Here is a 13,701-nt window from a genome sequence, read left to right on the forward strand (position 1 = left end):
AGTAAATCATTCATGTTTTGCCCATGTGCATGTGTGTAGCATGTTATTGTTCACGTCTGCATTTACCTGTAAAATACATTGTGATTGATCGACTTCGACTTGCGCAACATGTCTGCTAGCTAGGTATGAGAACGCTCTTCAAAGTTCAAAGTTCGAATTGCGTGAAATATAATTAGCGACAAATAACTTCGACCATGGGTGGATTGGTGGAGATTCTGTCAAAATACCAACTAACGTGTAACCAATGAAATCTCATGACAGTAATTTTCATTTTCAATACTTTCTTAGATTTGCTAATTACGTGTATTTGCAATAGGAGAATTCTGCCGTTGCAAGGTTGACGCAATCTTTCGCTTACCGAGATTAGTAGTTAAATCACTTGTACACTAACATGAAGTGGTTTCGCAACATTTTGTATAAAACACTTCCGAGTACAAATATGTAAATCTTACTAATTTCTCTTCCTGTTACAATGATGTGATTTTGTGTAGAATGTGTCAATTGTTTTAATGTCAGGGCCCGTAATTTTCACTTGAAGTTCTCTTGTCCGTCGGGAGAACGGATTTATGTTTTCACTTGTTCAGACACAAAGTTTACTTGGCAAAAGGCGTCGTGCGACGGCCTACCTGACTTATAGTATATTGAATACTGTAATATTTCATTATGATAAAATAATTGTAAATGGTATGGCATGAAACAATATACTTTGAGTATTTTTGTTGATGTTAGTTTTCGAAATTCAAATTTCAATTTCGACGGATCAGGAGAGGGTATTGTCATCACCTTGACATGTTGAAATAACAGCAGATAGGAAGTCCTTGAATTTAAAAAATCTCCAGGGGGGGAGGGAACTCCCTGCCGTACCCACCACCCACTTGGCTCCTTCAAACTTCAAATCAACTTTTACCGTTTACCTTTCAATTCAAGCTAAAATAATACATTATAAATGAACTGCTATCACACTATCATAGGTTTTGACAACGCTTCACACATGCATAAAAAGTGTGTTGTTTTCAGTGTCACTCAACGGTCACCCAACTCTCGTGGCCCGGGATTATTTTCGTGGCTATCCCGAAAGGGTCTATAACACATTTTCAGACGATAAAATCTTTGAAATAACAACCATTTAAATAACGTGTGCGTCTTTTGATTTACAAAATGTATATAATATGCTACAAATACACGAATCCTGTAGTTTATTGAGTGTCCGTATCGTTCAGTAAACCCTCGTGGGGTGGGATAATTTATGTTGACTTTACCTCATAAGTGACAAATTTGATAGAGAAATTAAACCTAAGCCTGAATATTCGTCGATGGAAAATAAATATTCTTAGTTACTTTTACATACGGGAGTATTCTGAATGTGTGTCTATAGACTAGGGTTCGCACGGTCCTGGAAAACCCTAGAATTTCAAACCCTCCCTAGAAACCCTGGAAAATGCACCCTAACCCTAAAAATGATCGCGATCGATTGATTGACGATCGACATTTCAGTACGTGCTCGAGCACATATTCACATGATTCACTACACTCGTTGAATAACCTTTTTACCCTTTATACTGTACCATACGAACTTTTGGTTTTGCCCTGTTCGGAGTCCATCAACGTCATATCAACGTTCTCTTGATTACATGACCTGACTATTAATTTTCAAAATTATTACATCAAGTTTCCACTTTAAACACGCCCATCTGAAGCCCTGATCGACGTGTAAACTTAACAACTGTAAATTAAAAGGGAAATGCCTGACATATTCGATGATATCGTCTAAAAATCTAATATTTTGGATAACTATCCCTTTCCCAATGATCGGTAATATCGGATAAAAGACTTCGTCTTGAAAGTCTAATATATAAGTTATTCAATGTGTTAGATATCTATCGGATAGCATCGATAACATCGATAACATTTGATAAATATGCTTCATTGGGAAGGAATCTCTGTCGTCTGGATAGGTATTCAAAATGTTTGTTTTTTAGACAATATTATCGGATAAAAACGCTTCATCGGGAAGAGAATTCCGTCGTCAAGTTTGTCTAAGTTTTTCAAAATGTTATATGTTTAACGATGCTATCGGATAACACCCGACACTACCGTACAGGCGTAGGCACACGTCCACACAAATGGCTGTCTGATATAGTTATTTTTCGTTGAAATAGAATTGACAAAATGCAATAACAACGTAGTACATTTTTGTAATTACATTTACATTACATTACATTACCTACATTCTTGTAGACGTAGGTATTGTTTTCAAGTTGCACTATCACCGTTTTGGTTTCTGAAGGCCAGAGTTAATATGTAGTTTATTGAATGTCATGGTGTAACTCTGTCGTTCACGCAACCCTCGTGTTGCGGGACCATATTTCCATTTTGTACTTGTTAAGGATGCATAATTTTTTTCTTGCATTCATTTAATATGACAGCTTTTATCACCACAATAGTTAAAGGGAACACACTGAGTGCGTACGTATATATATCAAAGATAACTGTTTTTGCTGCATACTTGGTATTCACAGTATTCGGCCACTTTTTCATCTCCTCGTATCACAGGTTCATTTTTGTGACTATCGAAAAAGAGACAAGTTATGCTTTCAAAAATAAACGTTTTAAGAATCTGTGCATCTTTTTATCTCGCAAATATAATAAATAATGTAAGTTTTCTCAATACCTCACCGGCACAGACAGCATGTACATGTACATGCACATTGTACATGTACTGCGGTGCGTCAACTCGCGTGACTTGGGCCGTGTTTCGTGGCTAACCTTAAATGTCAAATCTTATGTGAGATATGATAAAACTGCTTAGTTGAAAAGGGATCTCCGTCATCTAGATAGTCTAAGTTACGAAACTGTTAGATTTTTGGACGATGTTATCGGATAAAAACGCTTGGACGGGAAGGGACCTCCGTCATCAACTTTGTTTAGTACGTTATTCAACATGTTAGATTAATTTATTTGGTCGGCGTGTAGTCATCCAGGATGCTTGCACGAAATACATTTACTACATTATTTTATACATTCACTACTTATTATTACGAATGTACATTGCATGTTTGATTTCATTATTTCAGCACAAGAAAAAAAAACGTACCATAAATCTTAATCACTAATTCATCTGCTTTTACATGTAATACATCTAACATGACGCTGTCGTACATGGCACACATCTACATGTACACACATTTTAATTGACTGAAATGGTTGTCCGATACAATTATTTTTCGTTGAAATAAAATGGGCAAAATGCAATACAAAGTAATTTATTTTTATCTTATAAACGTAGGTATTCTTTTCAAGTCGCACTATCACATGCCAGTTTACATGAGAGTTATGTAGTGTACATGTACATGTGTATAAGATGTCACGATGTAACTCTGTCGTTCACGCAACACGTCACGCAACCCTCGTGTTGCGGGACCATATTTCCAGTTTGTACTTTGCATCTTTTCTAAGCTTTTGTCACCAAAGTCATTTTAAGGAGGAACACGCCGAGTTTGTACGTTTATCAAGTATAACAATTTTTACTTGAATATTTCGGTGTTTACATTCTTCAACCACTTTTCCCTGCCTCGTGATGCAGGGTCATTTTCATAGCTATCGTAAAGGAGACGAAGTTGGGCTTTAAAAAATAAACGTTTTAAGAATCTTTTTATCTCGCAAATATGAAATATAAGATTTCTCAACATACAGCATATACATGTACCGTGGTGTCTCTGTGCCTCTCAACTGTCATTGAACTCGAAAATCACGGAGTAACGTCTTGTGAGTGAGAGACGGCTGAGTGATACAGCCTACCCATCGAGTCTGTAGAACACTCGCCCTGGATTTGGGTCGGTCACAGAAAAATCCCTAGTTTCCAGTGGGATTCAAACCCATGACCTCCCGACTGCTACTCCTGTGCACTAACCACCATGCTACACGGAGCTGGTATATTGTACAAACTTCCTTATATACACTGTCATGTCACAGGCACTCGAATCAATATGTATGATTTTTAAAAAAACATGTTTTCACACACACACACACACACACACGTACGTACGTACGTACATACACACGTACGTACATACATACATACATACATACATACATACATACATACATACATACATACATACATACATGCACGCATGCATGAATGCATACATACACACATACATACATACATACATACATACATACATACAGTACAAGACTGCAACGAAAACTGTGAAACATTTATAGGACATTTCATATATAGAGACACACAATTAGGCCGACTTCTTTTTTGTCTCGTCAAATGCCTGCTCCCGCGCCGCAAACCCATTTTAGATGTAGTAATCACGTTACTTCTGGGACGGAAAAAATCGACAATTTATGCTGCAGCTTGGATCGAATTATGAAGATTTCTCGGGTTCGATTACATTCTGGTATTTTGCTATCGACTTGTAGCAATTGTTGAGCTCCTAGTTTTATCGAGGTCCAAATCAGCAATAGAATTCGATGATCAACCCAATGCTCTCCAAAATCATTAGTAGCATTTTCACTATTGCTACTATTGTAAGACACGAAGCCTATATAGCTATACTACATAAGATTTATATAAAAAAAAACAATCCATCGAACATGATAAAGTCGTCATTGAATTTGCCACTGGCTGCTATTGCTTAGTATACTACATGTAAATATACTGAGACGAAACGCTCCTCTCTATATGACGTTGTATTCCCAAACGTTAGAACAATAGGCAGTGTAACATATAACTTGTAAGTTCATGGCTGCTCGGGTCGGTCACCAATCGCCTGTTTGACTTTTTTTTCTCACTTCTGCAATTTTGAATAGTTACCTTTGAATTTACTGGTTAAGAGTCATGTAAAGAAAAAATTTCAAGATTGTGGTATAGGGTATATAGAATCACCTTTAAAAGAGGGGAAACACACCCGTTGATGTGTCATATCTCACACAATTCTTGAGATTCAATTAATGCCAGATTGTTTTTCGTTTGATTATATTTGCTGTGACGTAACCATAATACTATGAGTTGTAAACAGAAACATTCTTGACGTTCGACTAGCATGCATAAAATTTGAAAGGAGGACACACCGCTTCATGGATTCTACATTACACAAAAATTATATATTGGCGTTTATATTATACTTTCCGCGATTTTCGAAGAAAAATAAATATCGTAGCCCGTTCCACAAAAACAAACACAAACGCTGCCGTTTCCCGTAATTTTCTCCTACTCGGAAAGGTCACTGATTCCGTAAACAGGCTAGGCGAGCTAGACTTCACATGTGTGCGTAAGATTATAAGATTTACTTATTGTATTAGTGGTCTGAGTTCAAACACCTTCCACCTTCCCCAGTGCTGTAACATCTTTTGCCCGTGGCATTCCTCGCTAATTCATCGTTACCAGAATTTGATTGTTTCTAAGGACGTATTATTAGGCATGCTTACGATAATTTCTTTACATGACTACGCACAGGCTTCCAATCCCTGTTACTGTCTGTACCATATATATTTTATTTGACCATTTTCGTCAGGGACGAAAATCTCTGGTTTGCGAAAGCTACTACCATCGAATACATCCAGTTGATAATATTTGTCTCTGTCACTATCTTTAAACTTGATCTCCTTCCATTGATCTGCTTCCATGCATTGAATCTAGCTCACCGTACGCCCACTACTCCATTCACCAATTGTGAGGTCATGTAATGTTATATAATGTTATGTAATGTACATTAGTCATAAAACAAGGTTCACGTACCCAATATCTGAATACAATATTGAGGATAGGGCAACATGTTATCTGTAAAGAATAATATTTAACTCGAGAGTGTAATCACGGTGAGGGCAAATCGTATGCGGCGTCCACGATCGATATTAGACGATAAACGTAATATTTGATTGTAATACATTTGTAACATTTGATATATATGTAACAACGTCAAGTAAAATCACACGTTCGCAAACTATTCCTGGTAACATATTTTTGGTTCATCTGAAGACATTTCATCACCCAGTATCTGGGCTATTACAGATCCTGTACTTACATTCAACTAAAGTCATGATCGTACATAGCGGTAGAAACATACATATAAAGAGTACAGAGTAGAGACTGAACATCTTGAGATAGTCACAGCTCAGACCACTAAGGTCACACCAAGACAAATCACTGGGCTATCAACAATTCCATTTATCCGCATTTCTCAAGTCAAGCACCAACAACATTTCAGTGAATTTGATATTTTATTATTGTAAATGTGGTAGGCAGTGTTGTACTTACATTTGTTTCGGGTACTAGCCACGAAACACGGCCCAACTCACGCAGTAAGGTGTATTAGCTAGTTTTGAAAGTTTAGCTAGGACTTAGAAGTTTATACAGCTAAGCTAGAAGTGTATAAATCTAAACTTTTTTAAGTTTAGAAAGTTTAGCTTGAAATTTAGTCATCTAAGTTAGAAGTGTCTAACCATTATGGTCTAACTCTAATTCTAAACTTTATAAACTATCTAAAGTTTATCAACTTTAGCTCGATATTTAGATGGTCTAAATAGCGGATAAAGTTTAGACTTTATAAACTATCCACTATTTAGACCATCTAAATATCGTTATAAACTTTCTAAATTGTCCACTATTTAGACGATCTGAACTTAAATATCCCACAACGATATATCCGCTATTTAGACGATCTAAATATCGTTCTGAACTTTATAAATTATCCGCTAACTAGATGAACTGTCCCTACTGTAAAAAGTTTTACAAGGATATATCCGCCAATTATCCGATCTAAAAATCGTTGTAAACTTTAGAAAGTTTATAAACTATCCACACTTATGCCCTTTATCTGTCATAATGTTGACACATTGTTTGACATGTACGGGATTAGCACACACTTACATAACCTCTTCTCAATTATGGCATTTCTGTACTCACATATGACCCCATAAAAATTGAACTTGTATTACGTCATTCTTCTAACATTAGATTTAAACTTGCCTAGCCACTTGAAGCACTAGTGCTCCCCGCATTCAGTGTTTACATGGTTTACATTATATATGTCTTAGAATTTTAGCAACCGAGGATGGTATCGACACTTGTCTTTGTTTTCCAATGGCAAGCACGTTATCTTTGTGTGCTTTATGCAATGAAAATAGTCGACAAGATATTCTAAATTTTGAAATAGAACTTCTGCTCCAACGTTACCCTTTCGTCTCAAATTGACTCGAACTCACAAGCGTGATCATAACCGGCATATCGAAATCGACTGAAATTCTCACTACAATTCTGAGTAGAAAAACAAACACCTGTGTGCTAATGTGACGGGTATTCATATATAATGGTGCATACATTACAATAATTACGCCACAAGGACGGACTTTGGACAACATTCTGGCTGTACAGTCGTAAAACCTGTCAACATTACAGTTTATCTTACAGCCAACAAATGTGTCCGAGTCATTTGCAGGCATTCGGTTGGCATACCACAGTGAGCGCAGGCTCAGTTAGTTTTGTTTACAAATATAAACAAACAAGTAAACAAACAAGTAAACAAACAAACACACAAACAAAACACAAGTAAAAAACAGACAAACAAATAAACAAGTAAACAAACAAGTAAACAAACGTACAAACAAACAAACAAACACACAAATAAAGCAAACAAAAGCAAACAAACAAAGCAAACAAAAGCAAACAAACAAACAAACTAACCGACACATGAGTAGATACATACATGAGTAAACGACAACAAACAAACACTACCCCCATATATGATCTAGCGAGGTGTATTTTTGACTGATCTGAAGTCAAATTATGGCATTTTTTTCAGGATACGAAAATTATAATAGTACTCGCTTTTGGGTATGGATGTTGATCAGTCTCAACCCTTTTGGGTTATTTCCAGATGTGACCATGTGGGGGGGGGGGGGTAGTGTTTGTTCGTTGGTTTGTTGTTGTTTACTAATGTATGTATCTACTCATGTGTCGATTAGTTTGTTTTTTTTTGTTTGTTTCTTTTGTTTGTTTGTTTGTTTGTTTATTCGTTTTGTTTATTTGTGTGTTTATTTGTTGTTGTTTTTTACTTGTTTGTGTTTTGTTTGTTTGTTTGTTTACTTGTTTGTTTATATTTGCATTAAAACTAACTGAGCCTGAGCTCCCTGTGGGCATACTTAACAACAGTATTGTACTTGGCATGCGTTTGTACCCGTTCATTGTTATTTTCAATACAATATGAGGGTTTGGGTTCTGTGTCTCCTCCTCCCCAACTGTTCCACTTTCTTTGGCTTGTTTTGATTCGTTACTACCTGGTCGTTATCTTCAGTGTGGCCACTGCAAAACGTTCATGCACGTCTTGAAAAATATTTGGCATCCACGAGGCACATTTCAGATGTCTTTGGTGCTACACACACTGGCCTCCTTATCTTCTCATTGTCGTCGATTCAGTGACACGTTACCTTCGGCCCAGCCTGGTACATCGCAGACATGCGAAGTCCGCTGGGAAACAAAAACAAAACCACACCTTTTTATTCAAATATATTCACCATGGAAAACTCGATATCGAACGAGGAACCGTCACTCCACGTTGTAGTTACAACGAGTATACTACTAAGTACCATCTTGGAAGGAACAAGTATTCCCTCACATCTATGTATTTTCCATAGTTGTCAAAATGTATGTATGTATGTATGTATGTATGTATGTATGTATGTATGTATGTATGTATGTATGTATGCATGCATACGCACGCACGCACGTACGTATGTACGTACGTACGTGTGTGTGTACGTACATATGTATGCATGTACGTATGTATGTATGTATGTATGTATGTATGTATGTATGTATGCATGCGTGCATGTATGCATGTATGTATGTATGTATGTATGTATGTATGTATGTATGTACGTACGTACGTACGTACGTACGTACGTGTGTATGTACGTACGTGCGTGCGTGTGTGTGTGTGTGTGTGTGTGTGTGTGTGTGTGTGAAAACATGTTTTTTTAAAAAGTCATACATATTGATTCGAGTGCCTGTGACATGACAGTGTATATAAGGAAGTTTGTACAATATACCAGCTCCGTGTAGCATGGTGGTTAGTGCACAGGAGTAGCAGTCGGGAGGTCATGGGTTTGAATCCCACTGGAAACTAGGGATTTTTCTGTGACCGACCCAAATCCAGGGCGAGTGTTCTACAGACTCGATGGGTAGGCTGTATCACTCAGCCGTCTCTCACTCACAAGACCAATGCGAATATCGGGGGGGGGGGGGGGCTTAGAATAATGACTCGAAAAGTCGGGGACGATTACTCACACGAGCCCATAGGTGTTGTTTGCCGGGCCTGGGTGACTCAATGATATAGCCTGTGGACTGACTGGGAAATCCTTGACAGTTCCACATCTGTAACGTGATATAGAGCGTGCAACATGGCCCTGTCGGGTAGTCCCACACCTGAATGGAACTCTGTGGAAATTCGTGTGATTGTGTGTACATGTCTGCATAACAGAAAATCGGTGGGAGGAATTCCCAGTACAAAAAGAAATTCAAAAAAGAAGAAAAAGAAGTATACAATATTGATTTCGTACCTTCGGCTCGCTGCTGAAAATTATTTCAACTTCTTCTTCACATACTCCTGCTATATATCTTCTCATTCCTCTAGTGTCGTAACCAAAGTTCTCCTCCAGACAATTCTCAGACGTAAAGTACTTAAATTCAAACGCTGTTCATTTAAAAGCCAGTCAACAGTACTGCCTCGCCAAAATTTGCAAATATTTTTCAACAACTGATGACCGTCTCGCTCCTCATCACATCATATGTACGTCTCATTATATACTTTAGCACATGCTTCAAAAATCATACTCCCTATTGTCACATTGATATTGTGCCCGTCTAATTAGCGGATAGTTTATATAATGTATAAAGTGTAGGTAGATATTTAGATGCCATAATTAGTGGATAACGTTTATAAAGTTGAGAACGATATTTAGATGCGATAATTAGCGGATACATCCTTGTAAAACTTTTTTCGCTAGGGACTAATTAGTGGATAGTTTATAAGTTTAGAACATACATATCCGCTAAAGTCATGCAGTTTAGCTGCGTTTATATCTAGTTTAGCTCCCACAGGTAATACATAGCTACATACCCTAGGGAAAGACACAATTCCACACGTTACTCCGTGATTTTCGAGTTCAATGACAGTTGAGAGGCACAGAGACACCACGGTACATGTATATGCTGTATGTTGAGAAATCTTATATTTCATATTTGCGAGATAAAAAGATTCTTAAAACGTTTATTTTTTAAAGCCCAACTTCGTCTCCTTTACGATAGCTATGAAAATGACCCTGCATCACGAGGCAGGGAAAAGTGGTTGAAGAATGTAAACACCGAAATATTCAAGTAAAAATTGTTATACTTGATAAACGTACAAACTCGGCGTGTTCCTCCTTAAAATGACTTTGGTGACAAAAGCTTAGAAAAGATGCAAAGTACAAACTGGAAATATGGTCCCGCAACACGAGGGTTGCGTGACGTGTTGCGTGAACGACAGAGTTACATCGTGACATCTTATACACATGTACATGTACACTACATAACTCTCATGTAAACTGGCATGTGATAGTGCGACTTGAAAAGAATACCTACGTTTATAAGATAAAAATAAATTACTTTGTATTGCATTTTGCCCATTTTATTTCAACGAAAAATAATTGTATCGGACAACCATTTCAGTCAATTAAAATGTGTGTACATGTAGATGTGTGCCATGTACGACAGCGTCATGTTAGATGTATTACATGTAAAAGCAGATGAATTAGTGATTAAGATTTATGGTACGTTTTTTTTTCTTGTGCTGAAATAATGAAATCAAACATGCAATGTACATTCGTAATAATAAGTAGTGAATGTATAAAATAATGTAGTAAATGTATTTCGTGCAAGCATCCTGGATGACTACACGCCGACCAAATAAATTAATCTAACATGTTGAATAACGTACTAAACAAAGTTGATGACGGAGGTCCCTTCCCGTCCAAGCGTTTTTATCCGATAACATCGTCCAAAAATCTAACAGTTTCGTAACTTAGACTATCTAGATGACGGAGATCCCTTTTCAACTAAGCAGTTTTATCATATCTCACATAAGATTTGACATTTAAGGTTAGCCACGAAACACGGCCCAAGTCACGCGAGTTGACGCACCGCAGTACATGTACAATGTGCATGTACATGTACATGCTGTCTGTGCCGGTGAGGTATTGAGAAAACTTACATTATTTATTATATTTGCGAGATAAAAAGATGCACAGATTCTTAAAACGTTTATTTTTGAAAGCATAACTTGTCTCTTTTTCGATAGTCACAAAAATGAACCTGTGATACGAGGAGATGAAAAAGTGGCCGAATACTGTGAATACCAAGTATGCAGCAAAAACAGTTATCTTTGATATATATACGTACGCACTCAGTGTGTTCCCTTTAACTATTGTGGTGATAAAAGCTGTCATATTAAATGAATGCAAGAAAAAAATTATGCATCCTTAACAAGTACAAAATGGAAATATGGTCCCGCAACACGAGGGTTGCGTGAACGACAGAGTTACACCATGACATTCAATAAACTACATATTAACTCTGGCCTTCAGAAACCAAAACGGTGATAGTGCAACTTGAAAACAATACCTACGTCTACAAGAATGTAGGTAATGTAATGTAATGTAAATGTAATTACAAAAATGTACTACGTTATTGCATTTTGTCAATTCTATTTCAACGAAAAATAACTATATCAGACAGCCATTTGTGTGGACGTGTGCCTACGCCTGTACGGTAGTGTCGGGTGTTATCCGATAGCATCGTTAAACATATAACATTTTGAAAAACTTAGACAAACTTGACGACGGAATTCTCTTCCCGATGAAGCGTTTTTATCCGATAATATTGTCTAAAAAACAAACATTTTGAATACCTATCCAGACGACAGAGATTCCTTCCCAATGAAGCATATTTATCAAATGTTATCGATGTTATCGATGCTATCCGATAGATATCTAACACATTGAATAACTTATATATTAGACTTTCAAGACGAAGTCTTTTATCCGATATTACCGATCATTGGGAAAGGGATAGTTATCCAAAATATTAGATTTTTAGACGATATCATCGAATATGTCAGGCATTTCCCTTTTAATTTACAGTTGTTAAGTTTACACGTCGATCAGGGCTTCAGATGGGCGTGTTTAAAGTGGAAACTTGATGTAATAATTTTGAAAATTAATAGTCAGGTCATGTAATCAAGAGAACGTTGATATGACGTTGATGGACTCCGAACAGGGCAAAACCAAAAGTTCGTATGGTACAGTATAAAGGGTAAAAAGGTTATTCAACGAGTGTAGTGAATCATGTGAATATGTGCTCGAGCACGTACTGAAATGTCGATCGTCAATCAATCGATCGCGATCATTTTTAGGGTTAGGGTGCATTTTCCAGGGTTTCTAGGGAGGGTTTGAAATTCTAGGGTTTTCCAGGACCGTGCGAACCCTAGTCTATAGACACACATTCAGAATACTCCCGTATGTAAAAAGAAACTAAGAATATTTATTTTCCATCGACGAATATTCAGGCTTAGGTTTAATTTCTCTATCAAATTTGTCACTTATGAGGTAAAGTCAACATAAATTATCCCACCCCACGAGGGTTTACTGAACGATACGGACACTCAATAAACTACAGGATTCGTGTATTTGTAGCATATTATATACATTTTGTAAATCAAAAGACGCACACGTTATTTAAATGGTTGTTATTTCAAAGATTTTATCGTCTGAAAATGTGTTATAGACCCTTTCGGGATAGCCACGAAAATAATCCCGGGCCACGAGAGTTGGGTGACCGTTGAGTGACACTGAAAACAACACACTTTTTATGCATGTGTGAAGCGTTGTCAAAACCTATGATAGTGTGATAGCAGTTCATTTATAATGTATTATTTTAGCTCATCACATTCCACTACTGGACAGCAGATACAATTAACTAGTTCCACTTCTGACATAAATACTGGATCATATTTGGTATGACTTGACCTCGACGTATTACATGGATAGCTATTAAAGTCCTCCTTGCATGACCTCACTATTAAAGTGAAGACATGGTACACGCGTGTCATGATCACATGTACATGTTGTATTGTGGCGTACATTGTACATGTATAAGTGACGTGAGGAAGTTGTTGTAACGATAGCTAGACTACAAGCACTTATCACACAGCAGCAATTGTAATTTATCTAAACGTATTATGTTCAATTTCGTTCAAGTTATTAAGTTCTTTAAGAAATTGCTCAGCCCCATGACCTTTGAATACTGGTCAATTTGTGACAGTTGTAAAATTATTTTGTCATCAGCTTTGTACATATACACTACCTGTCCTTACTTCTCATGTCGGTGACCAAGGAATCATTACTTGAAAGAATAATCATGCGAATAAGCCAACCACCAAAGCCATGTATCAATTTGTAACAGCGCAAACTGTCAATATGACAATTTAGACAATGTACCGTACGTAAACTTAGACGTCCGTTATGTACATGTACATGTACATGTAGTCTATCTGCTAGACCTCGGATGTTCTTCACATAGAATACGACACACGACCGAACATCGCATGTTTGGGCAAGCCCTCACTGCGAACTTCGTTCGCTTATACTATCGAA

The sequence above is a fragment of the Glandiceps talaboti genome, chromosome 14 (assembly GCF_964340395.1).
Source record: "Glandiceps talaboti chromosome 14, keGlaTala1.1, whole genome shotgun sequence".
Lineage (NCBI taxonomy): Eukaryota > Metazoa > Hemichordata > Enteropneusta > Spengelidae > Glandiceps > Glandiceps talaboti.